The sequence below is a fragment of the Pteropus medius genome, unplaced genomic scaffold (genome assembly GCF_902729225.1).
Source record: "Pteropus medius unplaced genomic scaffold, Ma_sr-lr_union100, whole genome shotgun sequence".
NCBI lineage: Eukaryota > Metazoa > Chordata > Mammalia > Chiroptera > Pteropodidae > Pteropus > Pteropus medius.
In genome coordinates, this window is record NW_024349801.1 from 1022557 (window position 1) to 1040297 (window position 17741).

Genomic DNA, 17741 nt, shown 5'->3' on the forward strand with positions numbered 1-17741 from the left:
AATTGCATGGGGAATAAAAGAATCAGTTAATAAATGTGACAATTGCTATTTGTTAGATACCTACCACACGCTATTCATGAAAATAAATTCTGGATAAATGATGGATCTAAGCATAAAAAAATTTTTTTAAATAATTAGAGGACATATTTTTTACAAATTTGGATTGAGGAAGTTTTTCCTACATAATTCATGAGACCTAGAACTCCAAAAAGAAAATATCAACAGACTTGGCCACATACAAATTAAAAACAAAACAAAACAAGAAAACTCTGTATAAAAAAAAAAAAAGGTTTAAAAGGATTAAAAGATAAGCTACAAATTGAGAGAAAATATTTATAACATATGCAATACATACAGGTTTACTATTAATATATGAGCTTCTACAAATCAAATCTACTGCTATGTTTGTCACTTTTACCATAAATTGTTTACATATGTGTAGATTTATTTCTAGACTCTTTGTTCTGTTCCATTTGTCTGTTTGTCTACCCTTGTGCTAATACCGCTTGACATTTTATGGTAACGTAATAATAAGTTTTTATATCTGGTAGTGTAAATCCTCCAAATTCATTTTTCAAAATATAAAGTGAAAAATTAGTGATAATGTTTTTTTAATTCGATAGGTACATACTCTGATACATGTTGTATCATTACTTATAACTAATATTTTATAAATATTAACTTATAACTACTCAATATGTAATAACACCATAGTGAAAAAAAACTTTTATGTGTCTAATAACAGCATCAAATTTTATAAAGCTAAAATTAAGAAATATAAGGGAAAAATGTACAAAACCACATTTTTAATTGGATACTTTAATATAACTACTATTTTATAAAAGGTCAAGGGGATAAATATTTTAAAAGACATGAATTAGAAGGGGTTCATATGGTGAAATAGCAGACAAAACTTCAAAACAGCTATTATAGATATGCTAAAAGAACAAAAGGAAACCATGCTTAAAGAATTAAATAAAAGTATGATAACAATGTCACATCAAAAAGAGAATATCAACAAAAAGATAAAATCACTTAAACAGCAACACATAGAAATTCTGGAGTTGAAAAGTACAATAATCAAAATGAAAACTTCACTAGAAGGCTCAACAGAAGATTCAGGTTGGCAGTGAAATTGAAGATATAGATATATCAATACAGATTCGCCAATCAGAAGTACAGAGCAAAAAAAAAAAAAGAAAGAAAAGTGAACGGAGCCTCAGAAAAATGTGAGACATCATTAAATGCACCAAAATACACACAAAGGAATTAGAAGAAAAGGAAGAGAGAAAGAAACATTAAAAAGTATTTGAAGAAACAATGGCTGAAATTTTCCAAATTTAATGAAAAAAACATTACATAACCAAGAAGCTCAATGAACTCCACGTGTGACAAATAGATCCATACCCAGACACATCATAGTAAAAATATTGCAAGTCAAAGACAAAGATAAAATCATAAAAGCATAAAAAAAAAGAAAAACCTCATCATATACAAGGAATTCTCAATAAGATTAACAGCGGACTTTTCATCAGAAACAACGGAGGCCAGAATCCACTAGGATGGTGTATTCAAAGTGCTGAAAGTAAAATATTGTCAAATAAGAATCTTATATCCAGAAAAATTGCCTTTTAACAAAAAAGGCAAAATAAAAGCTTTCTATGATTAACAAAACCTGAGGGAATTTGTTGATCGTGCAACTACCTGACAAGAAATATTCAGGCAGAAAGTAAGTGACTCCAGATAATAATTTGAATACACACACACACACACACACACACACACACACTCAATATTGCTAATGATAATTATGTAGTAATTGCAAAAGATAATACATAATTTCATATTTCTTCTGTATTCCCTAAATTGATTTTTAAACAATGTGTATATAATTGCATTGTTGGGTCTATAATACATAGAAATACAATGTATTTGACAATAACGTTATGTAGAAGGAAGTTTGGAGCAAAGCTAAATGGGGTAAGGAAAGGATACAAGATGATAACCCAAGTTTACAGTACACATATACAATGGAATACTACTCAAACATTAAAAAAAGATGAAATATTGCCATTTGCAACAATATTAATGGATGGATCGTGCAGATATTATGCTAAGTAAAATAAGTCAGATGGTAAACGACAAAAACCATATGATTTCATTCATATAGGGAATATAAAACAAAAAAGAAACAAACAAATGAAAGAAAACAAAAACAAACCCATAGATACAGATAGCAGATTGGTGGTTACCAGAGAGGAAACGAGGTAGGGGAAGGGTAAAATGGGTAAAGGGGGATCGAATAGATGGTGATGGATGGAAACTAGATTTTTGGTAGTAAGCACACTATAGTATATACAGATATCAAATTATATTGTTGTAAACCTGAAACTTATATAATATTATTAACCAATGTTACCATAGTAAAAAAAATATTTTGAGTATAATAAATTTTAGATATAATGAAAATGGCAATTTCAGTTATATTTTGAGAATAACTATGAGAACAGTATATATTAAATTTTGAGGCTATAGTCAAAGCTTTAATTATTCAAGAAAAGTCATAGTTTTAACAGATTGTCTTATTGGAAAAGAATAAATAGGCAATTGTTTCATTCTGAGAAGTAAAAGAAAATTTCTTTATCCGAAGCCTGATGTTTAGGAAGTTGCTCAGGTAGCCATACAGGTAGTCATAACAGGAAAACATGAATGACCATGGTTAATGAATCGGCCATGGTTTAAATTAACCCTCACTTACACATCTCTCAATAAGGGATCCCTTATGCCTTTCGAATGACCATTCTGAGGGGTCAGTCTTTTCTTGGCAATGGAATAGGATACACAAACAATAAATCTACTCTAAAGTGAAATTGCAAAAAAAAAAAAATCCAGAATTCACACTCTCTGGAAGTCGTATTGATTGCTTGTATCACAAGCAAAGACTTTGACAGAGGTGGATAGGGCAAGATTCGGACAGGTTAATAACTGAGGCAGGGAAATCAATGGATAAGAGATACTGATATGAAAGACAATGAGTTAAATAGCTAAGGGAGTTTCTTGGAAAATAAATAAAGTGACCCTCTTTTTTTTCAGCTTTATTGAAATATAATAGACAATTAGATGCTCGTATTTATATTGTACAATTCAATGAGTTTTTTTCAATTATAGTTGGAATATAATATATTAGTTTCAATGTACAGCATTGTGATTGGAGATCTATGTAATTCACAAAGTGATCACCCCACTAAATCTAATACTCCTCTCCCCCATTACATATTTATTAACATTATTAACTATTTTCCTTATGCTACACTTTATACCTCCATGTCTGTTTTGTAACTATCCATCTGTACTTCTTAATCTCTTTGCCTTTTTCCACCATTCCCCCCAACTCCCCTTCTATCTAAGTAGCCGTCAAAATGGTCTCTGTTTCTGAGTTTATTTCTGTTTTTGTTCTTTAGAGTCCACATGCATGTGAAATCATGTGATATTTGTCTTTCTCTATCTGACTTAATTCATTCAGCACAATACCCTGTAGGTCCATCAAGGCAATATCTTTTTCCATGCTCTTCCTTAGTCTGTGTGTGTCTTTCAATCTGCAGTGAGTCTCTTGTAGGCAGGATTTGTAGGGGTCTTGTTTTCTTATCCATTCAATTCCCTATCTTTTGGTTGGAGAACTTAATTCTTTTCCATTTGAGGTACTTGATAAGAATGTGGTTATTGCCGTTCTTTATTCCTGTTTTTGATACATGTTTTTTCTTCGTGAAGAAGTCTTCCAACATTTTCTGTAATACTGGCTTGCTGTTGATAAATTCCTTTAGCTTATTTTTGTCTGGAAAGCTCTTTATCTATAAAGTGACTCTTTGTCATCACACTGCAAAAATCTAAAGGGATATCTGTGGAATACCATCGCACACCATATACAGAACACCTGGCTCATTCTTTGTTCATCTTAAGAATTGTGAATAATTACAATAATAACCCAAGTTTTCTGAAATATAAAATTGACCTTTTGTAATGCTTGTTCGATTTTTGAGGCAAAGCCCCTGTCATTTTTTTCACTAAACTTAGTGAAATTTTGGTTCCAGTTTTAAGTAGATTCACTCAATTTCTTTTCTTTTTTTTTGCTACTATTTATCCCAGGATAATGAGGACCTCCCACAAGTTAACCTTTCATCAGCAATTGATTCCTTAGTGTGAATTTCTTCTTCTGATTGCTGAAAAGGTGAAGGCAAAAGTCTGGAGGCACTTTCAAACTCGTGGAGCAACTCACAGATGAGTTAGCTGCTACCTTGGCCCCCCATCAGAAGGGCTTGGTGTTGGTGGAGTCCTCTGAGTAGGGGGCACACACTGTCAACTTCGGTTTTGCCTGGGCACTGGAAAATAGAAGATTAGCTCTAGACAGTCACAGGTCCTATTGACAGTACTGCACCTAGCCTCAGCCATTCGAGTCCAAACATTTGATTTTCCTTGAATCATCAATGATAATGAAGTGGAAGTCACTCTTTTGGTATGCTCTGTCCAGCCAGCTTTGGTGTTCATAGGCCTTATTGTAGCTGCCCCCCTCTCTCTTACCTCATATAGGGCGTCTCCAAAGAAACCAGCTTCTCTTGATTACAGTTGATACTTGTTGGAAACAGGGCTAGAAGATGCACCATTGGCAACAGTACCTGAGCCTCACAGGCTCTCTTGTCTTTTAGAAACCACTTGAGTCACACATGAAAGTTGTTACTGAGCTGGTTGCCAGTATCAGTGTCCACGGTTTGGATAGACAAGCCAGTTTTTTTCCTTGGAGCGGTAAATTCCAAACTTCTATGCCAAAGAAAAGATGGATCTGGTGGTGCATGCGGCATGTCATGGCCTGTTCTAACACTTATTTTTATATTTGTACTCCAGACCTACATACCATTACTCAACTGTGACTCTGATAAGGCTTCCAGTATTTTTTAAAACCTGGTGTAATATTTCCATGTATGGGGTAAATAGAAAGGGTTTGGTTCTCAACAATGATTGACATGGCATTGTCACGTTCTATCTTTTGCCTTACTACAAGTAGCCTAAGCAGCTTTTCCAAGAGAGGCTTCAAGGTCAAGTATTTTCCTCTTACTTTATTTTTTTAAGTTTATCAATGCATGGAAAAATAAAAGTTTTTTTTTTTGCAAGTTAAATAAAGTATGAATCATAAACTCTGTGCTAATTTTTGAGTGTATGCTCTAATGCAGTAAACAATTCACATGAATACCACTTGGCACAGGTGGACCTCTCCAGTGGCCGAAGCTGACTCGCTTTCAGCTTCCTGTTGATCATAAACTGAAAGAAACCCATTGCCCAGCCTTCTCGGGTTTGCCCATCCATGGATTTCTGGGCCACACTATCCTTGGGATCTTTCCACCATTGCTTTTTCCAGCTGTGAGATTTTCTAATCTAAGTTATGGTACAAAAATACTAATGCAATTGGTTAACCCGACTTATATATTTTTGCTTCAAGGTACTACCTCAGGATTTTAAATATTTGCATCAGGGGTTGACTATTTAACACATGGTTAAAGAGATGAGTTACTAACAAACAAACAAAACTTGATTTCCCTCTGGGAGGTGTGCCTTCCCTTCTTATAATTCACCCTGTACATGTATCTGTCATGGCCCAAAGGGCGTGTCCAATTATTCCAGTGTGGGAGAATCTCAGATGGTTAGCTACACCTCAGTGTTTTGAAGGTGTGACTGTTGTGAGCAAAACCAGATAATTAATTAAACTTGAACAGTCTGCAGGTCCAATGTCTGTCCTTAAAATTAACTGAAGCCCTTCCAAAAAGAAAAAAAATAATAAGAAAAAAGGATTACTTATGTCCTTTAGAACGTAAATCAAAAACTTTAAATGTTTCAGTAATTCTTAAAACGTCAGTAATTGCCCTAGTTCCCAGTGCTTAAAAAGATTTATTAAGAGTTATTTTCCCATAACAACTTAAAATAAAAAACTGAGTTAAAAAAAAAAGGAACTAGAATGATTGGCTTTGAAGAATTCAAATTACAGTTGCATACTAACTGTGGGTGCAGAGAATTTACAGGGGCAGATGTGCTCTGAAAATAGACTCTGTGGAAGGTAACGAACAGTGCCGGAGCTGTATAGCACTCACCCAGTAAATGGGTCATCCCAGGCTTAATTCTGTCATGGTTTCGAGACCAGGCATCCTGCTTAACCTGAGGGCCTGAGGTCTCCCATGACTCTGTGACTCTCGCTGGCTTCTTGTGTGATCACCAAGCTTTATGTCACTTCAAGGAATGAAGAAAACCCTGAATTTTCTCAGCTTAATTCAGCCTGTAGAGAAAGCATCAGAGCAGGCAAACAATTTCCTAAAAGCAGACTTCACCTTCTGACTCAGTGATGATTGTCCTCAGGGTGTTTTTTTCATGAGCTAGATCCATCAGTGTTAGATTCAGGATAAAGGGTAAAAGAAAAGAAACGCTTTTCCAGTAAAGACTGGTAATAAATTTAGGACTGTGTCAACTACGAAGGAGTTTATGGGAAGCTCTTGTGGGCTCCCCAACTTGCTGGGACCTGGGCCACTGCCTCATCCCTGGAGCAGCCCAATTAAGATGCGGCTGCTTCACTTTGGCCTCTACTCACCACGGTCATTGCTATCAGCAGATGGTCCACTGTCCTTGCATCATTCACTCAAGATCCCAGGTCCTGGTAATGGGCCTGCAATTGGCCGAGCATGGGTCCCATGCCTCTTTCCACCTTGCAGCATCTAAGACAGGAAGGATTTGTCTCTTCAGCTTCCACAGAGCTGGGGTGGGGGTGGGGGGCAATGGGAGGCAGTGTCCTAGAGTTACCCCTGTGCAGAGACCACACAGTTCACTTCTCATGAGGACTGAGGTACCACTGTGAGGAGAGCTAGAAGTTTGGCAGCCAGAACCAATCAATGGCCCTGCTTGGCTGAGAAGGCAAAGGTACACCTGTGGTTAGGCTCCAGGATCCCGGCCCATGAGAGCTTCTCTCTCTTCAGAACTCCCACAGCATCAACATGGATCCCATCAGCTGTCACATCACATAGTGTGCCCGGGGTTCATGAGTACCTCCCAGCAAGATGGCAAGCCCCTTACAGCGATCTCCGAGGAAGTCGGCACAGGGCTCTGAACATAACAATTACTCAAAACATATGTGTTGACTGAGAATATAAAACCAATGACATATGTGACTATCACGTGAAATCACATTGCACTATTTTCTGGAGAACTAGCAGTGTCTGGGGACAGACCCTGGAGTTGAGAAAACCCACGCTCTCATCTGAGATCTGTGTGATTTGGGGGCAGTTATTTGTCCTTTCTGGGCATCGGTTTCCTCATCTATAGATGTGGGTGATAATACCTACCTTAACGGGTTTGGGGGGAAATTAGAAGCAATGCAGGTAAAGTATCTGGCACCTACCAGGCATCCAAAACACAGTTTTAACAATTATAATTGGGCATGGACTTTTTCATATGGTGTTCCTCAAACAGACACTTCATGCCATGATTAAAGACAAATGTGTCGTGTCTTTAAGTTTGTCTTTAGAGAATCTTTGATTAAACCCAAATTTGCTTTACAACATAGCATATGTATGTAGCACATACATATGTTTTTTAATTTTCAGATTTTTATACCTTGATATTAGAAGACTAACATTTATTAATAATTTGTTCTAAATGGTATTATGAAAAATGAATAGCGCAACCTGATGCTGTGTCTGGAAAATATGTTACCGTATCCCATATCCTTTGAGGTGACAGCAAAGACTCTTTAATTGAAGTTTTTAGTTTGATTTGAGGCAAAAAAAAATTTAAAATCTCGGCACTTGGTTAATTAAAGTACTGAATTTTCAAATGTCAACAAGTATTTATTGAGGGCTTACTGTGTGAAGGCACAGTCCTAGGCATTTACTATGCACCCGGGGCATAAATCAGAGGCGGACCCTCGCCTTTCTGAGGTCACATTCTAGCAAGGGGAGACAGGCCACCAACAAGAGACAGAAAACAGAGATAAACTGAACACCGAATTAAAAGGTGGTAAATGTTGTGGGGACAAACAGAGGAGTCTAAGGAGGACTGGGTGTGGGACTGAGAACATTTAAATAGGTGCTCGACATGGGCCTCAGTGAGAAGGCTGTGTGAGAGTAAAGACTTATAGAGTCTAATCAAGAGAATCAAAGCCCTGAAATGTGCCATGAGAACAAAACGATCTAGAATGGCTTTCTGTAGGTGTCGCATTACTCTGAAAACTGCCAGGTATCATTTTTTTCTCTTAGGACGTGATTTGTAGGCATAATCACAGTCTTTCTTTTGGGAACTGTCTCCTCCCCTTCTCCCCACCCTGCTTCTCAAGGATTATAAATAGGATATGTCCTCAGAGAGGCAGCCAGACGTACACTAAGGAAAAAAGTAAGTTGTCTTCTTTTAACAAGAAATTTGTTCTTGCAGGGAGAAATTTTTTTAAAAAATTTAAGTGAAACCCACCCAAACTACATACTTAGCGAATTATTTTTTAAAAGGGGCCTATCCATTCGAAACATGTCCAAACAAGAGTGAGTGGGATACACCTGAGAATAGAGTGTGCTCTCTTGTACATAGATTTAGTAACCACCACACCTATTTCCAAAAGCTCCCTTGAGATCTGCCAGGATTTTGCTCTCATTAGCCTGAAAGAGAGAAGGGTCGTGGCATTGGGCCAAGGAGGCACCAGCATAGGAGGAAATTCCCACCTGTAATTACTGGGATAGTCGTAAAACCAAGATTGTCATGAAAAACAATCCTCTTTTTGACACAGAATTCTCCCAGAGTCACATGAGGTACACAGATGCCAAATCTTAAGAGTTCCAAGGGTAGCTCTCAATTTCTTTTAGCTCGATTTTTTTTTTCCTGTTACACCAAACTAAAGAACTCCAAAGCTGCAGCTGCGCCCTGTGGGATAAGGAAGAGGAGGGGAAACCTTGCTTTGATTACTGGTCTCCATGGGATCTGGGAAGAGAAAGGTTTGGGAAGGGTAACTGCAAAGTCAGCAGCTTCGGGACACTTACCGCCCAGATTCAGCTAAATAATCAGTTGGGAATAAAGAAACTTCATCCTTAAGAGGGATCTTCACTGAAAATGAGTTTTAGATTCCTCTGGGATCAAGACGCTGTCTGGGTAAATTTGCTGGAATCTATTCTTGTCTTGTTTACTCAAGTTGTTTTCTCTCCTGTCTCCTTTTTTTCCCCCAATTCCGTAATAAAAAGTAGTCCCTCATCTAAGCTCCTCTAAAGATAGTCAATTTAATGTTCCTTTGACCTGGGAACTGTAGTCTTTTGGGAGAAATTTTCCAAATTGTTGCTGAGGAGATGAATTACAAATGCTATCAGCAGCTTGGAGAGAATGACGCTGATTTGACCTCGTGGCCTCCTACTTGGCAAGGATAGACAACAGGGATATTGCAGTTGTCCTGACAAAGATTTTTTTTGTTAATCATTTGCAAACTATTATCAGTCTGGGTTGAGGTGCTTTATTTTTTTTAATGGGTTGATGTACTGAGAACAATTGCACAGATTTTAAGTGCACAACTCAATGTAATTGCACGAGGTGAGCACGTAGACCAAGGAACAGAAGCCAACCCCCGGTCACTGTCTTACTTCCTCCTTGAACACCATGAAGTAGTTTTGCCTGTTTTTGAACGTGATGTAAGTGCAATTCTATAGAATATACAGAATGTATGCTTTCATATCTGGCTCCTTTCAGTCAAAATTATGTTCATGAGATTCACCTATGTAGCAATAGATATTTTATTTTTATTATTCTGTAGAATTCTACTGTATGAATAAACCAAAATGTATCTATCCATTTACCTATTGTGGATATTTGGGAAGTTTCCAATTTGGGGTAATTACAAATACCTCCATGAACATTCTCGTACATGTCTTTTGATGTGCACATGTGTGCATTTCTGTTGCATATATACCTAGAAATGGAATCCTCCCTGGGTCACAGGGTGTGTGTCTGCTCAGCTTTCATAGATGTTGCCCAACCATTTTCCAAAGCAGTTATGTCAATTTACACTTCCATGTAGGAGAAGCCCAGGTGTACCAGGTTATGGGCTGCATTGTATTCTCCTAAAATTTATGTTGAGATCCTAACCCCCAATACTCCAGAATGTGACTGTATTTGGCAATAAGGTCTCTAAAGAGGTGATTAAATAAGGCCAATGGAATGGCCCATAATCCAATATGACTAGTGTCCTCATAGGAAGAGGAAATTAAGACACAGACACAGAGGGAAGATCATGCGAGGACACAGAGAAGATGGCCATCTACACGCCAAGGACAGAGGTCTCAGAAGGAACCAATCTTGGACTTCTAGCCTCCAAAACTGTGAGGAAATAAATTTCTGTTGTTCAAACCACCTAGTCTGTGGTTATTTTGTTATGGCAGCTCAAGCAAACTGATATACACTCCACTTCACATCTTCGCCGAAAAGTGGTATTGTCAGTCATTTTAATTTTAGCCATTGCGGGGAAGGCATGCAGTGATAGTTTATTGTTTTATTGATTTGCATTTCCCTTATACCTAATGCAATAGAGTGACTTTTTCTATGCTTAATGACCATTTGGAGATTCTCTTTGGTAAACTGCCAATTCAAATCTTTTTCTATTGGATGTATTTTTTGATTTGTAAAAGTTCTTTATATATTTTATATATAGGTCCTTTGTCAAGCATATGTCAGCAAATACCATCTCCCATTCTGTGGCTTGCCTTATTACTCTTTTAATAGTGACTTTTCATGAGCAGAAGTTCCTAATTTTAATATAATACAACTTATCAATCTTTTTCTTTATGTTTTCTGTTCTATTCAAGAAAATTTTGCTTACCTCATGGTAATGTGGATCTCCTATATTTTCTTCTAGAAATATTGTTGTTCTAAAGTTCACATTTAGAGTACCAACATGACAGGAATTCATTCTTATGTACAATCTGAGATAGTGGTCAAGATTCATTTTTTTTTCCCCATGAAGATATCCAATTATTTGCATCATTTATTGAAAAAAGCCATTCTTTCCTTACCTCTCTGCATTTGTCAGCTTTATCATAAGTTAAATACAGGTATACCTTGGAAGTAGTGCCTGTTTAGTATCCAGACCACTTCAATAAAATGAATATGGCAATAAAGCAAATCACATGAATTTTTTTATTTCTCAGTACATATAAGTTATGTTTACATTACATTGCAGTCTGTTAAGTGCGCAATAGCATTATTCCTAAAAAAAAAAAAAAGTACATACTTTAATTTGAAAATACTGTATTGCTAAAAAATACTAACCATCTTCTGAGCCTTCAGTAAATCGTAATTTGTTTGCTGGTGGAGGGTCTGCATCAATGTTGATGGCTACTGATTGATCAGGTGGTGGTTGCTGAAGGTTTTGTCAGCCGTGGTAATTTTTAAAAATAAGATAACCATGAAGTTTGCCACATCAATTGACTCTTCCTTTCACGAATGATTTCTCTGTAGCATGTGATGCTGTTTGATAGCATTATACCCATAGTGAAATTCTTAACAAATTGGAGTCAATCCTCTCAAACTCTGCCATTGTTTTATCAGCTAGGTTAATAAACTTTTGGGACTCATCTCGTTTGGGACTCTGTGCTTTCTGGACTTATATGTCTATTTCTTTTACCAGGTTAGGGAAGTTTTCTGTCATTATTTCTTCAAATAGATTTTCAATTCCTGTGATGCAAATGCTGATATGCTTGATGTTGTCCCAGAAACCCCTTAATCCATCCTCACTTTTTTAAATTCTTTTTTTCTTGTTACTATTTTTGACTGGGGTTTTCTGCTACCTTATCTTCCAAATTGCTGATTCAAGACCCTGCTTCATCTAATCTACTGTTGATTCCTTCTACTGTAACCTTCATTTCAGTTATTTTAGTCTTCATTTCTGACCGGTTCTTTTTTTTATGTTTTCTATCTTCATTTTTATGTTTCTTATCTCTTTGTTGAAGTTCTCAAAGAGATCATTGAGTATTCTTATAACTAGTGTTTTGAACTCTGCAACTGGTAGATTGCTTGTCTCCATTTTGTTTAGTTCTTTCTCTGGAACTTTGTTCTAGTCTTTCATCTGGGACATGTTTCTTCGCTCCCCATTTTGGCTGCCTCCCTGTGTTTGTTTCTATGTATTAGGTAGAGCCGCTATGTCTCCCAGTTTTAGTAGAATGGCCTTATGTAGTAGGTGCCCAGTGGCTCAGTCTCCCTGGTCACCGCTTTCTCCAGGTGGGTTATGTGTGCCCTGGCTTTGTACCATGGAAAGTTCATTGACACAGCCTTGGCTGCTATTGGCAGGTCAGTGGAAGGGATCCCTTAGGCTGATTGGTTGTGAAGACTGGCCATGACTACAGTGGAGGAGCTGTTGTGCAGGGGCTGACCCTATGGAGCAGCATTCACTTTAGCAGGACTCTGGTGCCTGCCTAGTCTGTCCTTTGGGTGTGTTGCTTGTGGAGGTGGTTGGGTGGTGCTCTGGTCTGAAGCTGGCCACAGGGTGTGTTGGTTCTGGGGTCTCTTGGGAGGGACTCTGTTGCAGGCCAAAGTCAGCCACTGCCTGTGCCCTGCCCAGGGCCACTTGGTATGAGCTTCCAAGTGATCTGAAGATGGTTGCCACTTGTGCTGGGCTTGGAGGTGCCTGGGAGAGGCTAAGCTGCAAACTGAGGCTGGCTGTCACTATTGTTGGGCTTAGGGCTGCTTAGCAAGAGGTATGGGGCCTGCTTGTTTGGGGTTTGTGAAGCTTTGAAAGATTTTAGAAAAGTCTGCAGCATGAGCCAAGACAGGCAGTTTGTATGGAAAAGACAATGGAAGCAGCTTTGGTGGGCCTGCAGTTGATGGGGCAGGGTCTCCGGGCATCGCCAGGGTGGGACAAATGATCTTAGCCAGGTTGATGGAGACTCAGATATGATTCGCATCATATCTGCATGCTGGATTGGGGAGGGTTCAACAAAGAAACAATGGGAGGAACTTGCCCCTCCAACCCTCCAACCCTCCAACCCTCACCCTGAAACCAGGTAATTCTTTCAGTTCCTCCCCATATGTCCCTGGAGCCTTTTGAGCTGCTGTCCCAGCGCTGGAGCTCAGAGCAAGTGAGTCCATCAGCAAGTAAGTCCACACACATGGGCTCTTTAAGAGGAACACCTGGGACTCCAGCAGTCCTCTGTCTCAGTCAGTCACAATCCTTGCTAGCTTTTACAGCCAGAAGTTGTAGGGACTTCTCTTCCTGGCACTGGAACACTGGACTGGGAAGCCTGGTTTGGGGCTCCTCAGGGGGGAGCTCTGCAGCCAAGATATCCTTCCAGATTTTTAACTGCCACACATGGGTGTGGGACCAATCCACTCAGCATCTCCATCCCTCCTAACCAGTCTCAAAGTAGCTTCTTCTGTATATGTTCAGTTATAGGACTTCTGTTCAGCTAGACTTCAAGCAATTCTCAATGATGATTGTTCTGTAGTTTAGTGTAAATTTGATGTGGTCAGTGAAAGGAAGCAAGAATAGTGTTTATCTTCTCTGCTATCTTTACTAGAAGCTTCACAAATGTTCTTACTAACCTCTAGAATGATGATTCCTTTCCGGAAGGTTTTCAATTTACCTTGTCCAGATCCATTAGAGAAATCCCTACCTATGGCAGCTATAGCTTTATGAAATGTATTTCTTAAATAATAAGACCTGAAATCAACATTACTCCTTGATCTATGGGTTGAATGTTGTGTTAGAAGGCAAGACAACAACATTAATCTTGTATCTCTCCATCAGAGCTCTTGGATGACCAGGTGCATTGTCAATGAACAGTAATATTTTGAAAAAAATCTTTTTTCTAAGCAGTAGGTCTCAACAGTATGCTTAAAATATTCAGTAAACCATATTGTAAACAGATATGCCATCATCCAAGCTTTATTGTTCCATTCATACAGCACAGGCAGAGTAGATTAAGCATCATTCTTAAGGACCCTAGGATTTTCAGAATGGTAAATGAACATTGGCTTCAACTTATAGTCACCAGCTGCATTAGCCCCTAACAAGAGAGTCAGCCTATTCTTTGAAGCTTCGAAGCTAGGCACTGACTTCTCTCTAGCTATGAAAGTCCTAGATAGCATTTTCTTCCAAAATAAGGCTGTTTCATCTAGATTGAAAATCTGTTGTTTAGTGTAGCCATCTTCATGAATTATCTTAGCTAGATCTCTGGATAACTTGCTTCTACATCCACGTTTGCTGCTTCACTTTGTGCTTTAATGTTATGAAGAGGACTTCTTTCCTTAAACCTCATCAACCAACCTCTGCTAGCTTCAAGCTTTGCTCTGCATCTTCCTTACCCCTCTTAGCCTTCATAGAATTGAAGAGAGTTAGGGCCTTGCTCTGGATCAGGCTTTGATTTAAGGGAATGTTGTGGCAGGCTAGATCTTCTATCCAAACCACTACAACTTTCTCCATATCAGCAATAAGATTGTTTCACTTTCTTATCATTCATGTGTTCATTGGAGAAGCACTTTAATTTCCTTCAAGAACTTTTCCTTTGCATTCACAACTCGACTGTTTGGCACAAGTAGCCTAATTTTTGGCCTACCTTGGCTTTTGACATGCCTTCCTTACTAACTTAATCATTTCTAGATTTTGATTTAAAGTGAGAGATGGGCAACTATTCCTTTAACTTGAACATTTAGAAGCCATTAGAGGGTTATTAATTGGCCTAATTTCAATATTGTTGTGTTTCGTGGAATAGGGAGGCCTGAGGAGAGGGAGACAGGGGAAGGGCCAGTAAGTAAAGCGGTCAGAACTCACACATATATTGATTCACCATCTTATATGGGCATGGTTCATGATGCCCCAAAACAATTACAATAGTAACATCAAAGATCACTGATCACGGATCGTCATAACGAACATAATAATAAAGTTTGAAATATTGTGAGAATTACCAAAATGTGACACAGAGCCATAAAAAGAACAAATGCTATTAGAAAAAAGGTACCAATACCTGAACAGGCCACTGTTGATCTGGGAAGCATGCCTAATGGCAGTGCTGTGACAAATGGATCATGGACACCTTTGAGAGAATCCAGTGGGACAGCCAGCACTAGCTCCCTAGCATAAACGTTCTTGGTAGGAGATCCCGGATACACAGACATTTGGGTGGTTCAGCCAGAACACCCATAGCAAAGCCCTGGTACCCCTGCAACTGGCATCACCAGCCGGCCAAAAACCAAAGCCCCAGTGGCTTGGCCAATGGCACAGTGAATGACAAATCTGCTACAGTCACTGATCTCGAAGAACCCTATGTTGTTTATGTTCTTGGTGTGACATCCCCACCTGCTGCAGCATCAAGTATTACTCACAGCCCCATCGCAATGTCTCTCTCTGCTCTAGCCACACCAGCTGAAGGAGAGCAGCCCAGCACTTCAGGCACTCAGCAACTCCCCATGGCTGTGTCAGGTCCCCGATGCTCGGCCACTGGATGGGAACAGCCAGGATTGTCCAATGGGCAAGTCTACTATGTTGACCACAATACCAAAACCACCACCTGGGAATGACTTCTTCCTCCAGGCTGGGAGAAACACACATACCCAGGAGGCAGGTTTTACTATGTGGATCACAGCACTCAGACCACCACCTGGCAGTGCCCCACAGCAGAGTATGTGCTGACCTACCAGCAGCAGCCGTCGCAGCAGAATCAGCTCCAGGGCACCATGCAGCACTTCAGCAAAAGATTCCTCCACTAACCTTCAAGCGCTTCTTTGGCTGCCTGGGGGAAGAACTAAGACAATGGGTGGGTGTATTACATTAACCATAACACATGCACTACCCAGTGGGAGGACCCTTGGACCCAGGGGATGATCCAGGAACTAGTTTTTCCCCCAGGGTGAGAGACGCAGCACACCAGCGAGGGGGTGCACTACCTTGTGGACCACAATATTCGCACCACCACTTTTAAGGATCCTCGCTTGGGGTTTGAGTCGGGAAGCAGGCAAAGTTCCCCCGGTGCCTATGACTGAAGTTTTAAGTAGAAGTATCAACCATTTCTTCTGCCATTCAAATGCCCTTCCCAGCCACATGAAGATCAGAGTTTCCAGGCAGATGCTTTCTGAGGATTCTTTCCAACAGATCATGAACATGAAACCCTACAGTCTGTGCCATGGGCTCTACATCATCATGTGCAGCGAGGAGGGCCTGGACTACGGAAGCATTGCCAGAGAGAAGTTTTTCTTCCGGTCTTACGAGGTGCTCAACCCCATGTATTGCTTATTTGAATATGCGGGGGAAGACAATTACTGCTTGCAGATCAACCCTGCCTCTTCCATCAACCCCGACCACCTCACCTACTTCCTCTTTATTGGCAGATTCATTGTCAGGGCTTTGTACCATGGAAAGAAAGTTCATTGACACAGCCTTCACTCTCCCTTTCTACAAGCAGATGCTCAACAAGAGACCAACCCTGAAAGACTTGGAATCCATTGACCCGAATTCTACAACACTGTCATCTGGATGAAAGAGAACAACTCATAAAGGTATGACCTAGAGCTGTACTTCATCCCAGACATGGAGATCTGGGGCAAGGTGACAACTCATGAGCTGAAGGAAGGTGGTGAGAGCATCTGAGTGACAGAGGAGAGCCAGGAAGAATACATGATGCTGCTGACTGGCGTTTCACCTGGGATGTGGAAGAGCTGACCGAATGGCTTTCCTGGATGGCTTCATCCAGGTGACCCCCTGGAGTGGTCACGCTGCTTTGATGAGAAAGAGCTGGAACTGAAGTTGTGTGACATGCAGGTGACAGACACGAGCGGCTGGCTGAAGAATACCACCTACCAGCACTACAAGAACAGCAAGCAGATCCAGCGGTTCTGGCAGGTGATGAAGAACATGGACAATAAGAAAAGTATCCAGCTGCTGAAATTTGTTACAGGGACTTGCTGTCTGCCTGTCTGGGGGGTGGCCGAACTCATTGGTAGCAATGGACCACAGAAGTTTTGCATCGACAGTGGTGGTAAGGAAACCTGGCTTCCCAGAAGCCACACCTGTTTCAACCATCTGGACCTCTCACCATGCAAGAGCTAAGAACAACTGAAAAAGAAGCTGCTGTAAGCCATTGAGGAGACCAAGGGCTTCAGACAGGAGTAACTGAGGCTGCCCCCTCCCGTGCCCCCCAGAGCACACGTAGTCATGAGTACTCCCTGCCTGAGAGGCCGTTGGCTACAGCCTCTGGAGGCTCCTGCAGACAGTGGCCCTGCTTGGTACCACAATGTTATCAGGCTGATGGCAGCAGAGCTTGACTTCAAGAGGCCCTGCCCATCCCTCTCATACCCACTGCTGGCGGTCTGGAATAAAGCCCTATGGTCACCTTGGCCCCATTACCCACGGCAGTCTGGAGAGCTGACACTCTGCAAAGCTTGCCCTCCTTCCCCCTAAGACCAATCCTAGGTGTGCATGAGTGTACAAGGGCTGCAGCAGAGGGCCCAAACCTCCTGGAGTAGTTAGGCCAGGAGGAGACTGGCCACTCTGGGTAACTGTTTGGACTGAGAAAGTCCAGGGTCTTTACCAGTAAAAGAGATTCTGTTTAAAAAAAGAAAGAAGAAGGAAAAAAGAAAGAAAGAAAGAAAGAAAGGAAGGAGGGAAGGAAGGAAGGAAGGAAGGAGGAGGAGGGAGGGAGGAAGGGAGGAAAGAAAGAAAGAAAGAAAGAAACTAATAGACTCGTTCCATACAGAGT

General features: G+C 40.1%; 1 pseudogene; it reads left to right on the plus strand.

Moving 5' to 3' along the window:
* Positions 1–7403: 7403 nt before the first annotated feature.
* On the plus strand, positions 7404–17277 carry LOC120622784 (NEDD4-like E3 ubiquitin-protein ligase WWP2; annotated as a pseudogene).
* Positions 17278–17741: the final 464 nt, after the last annotated feature.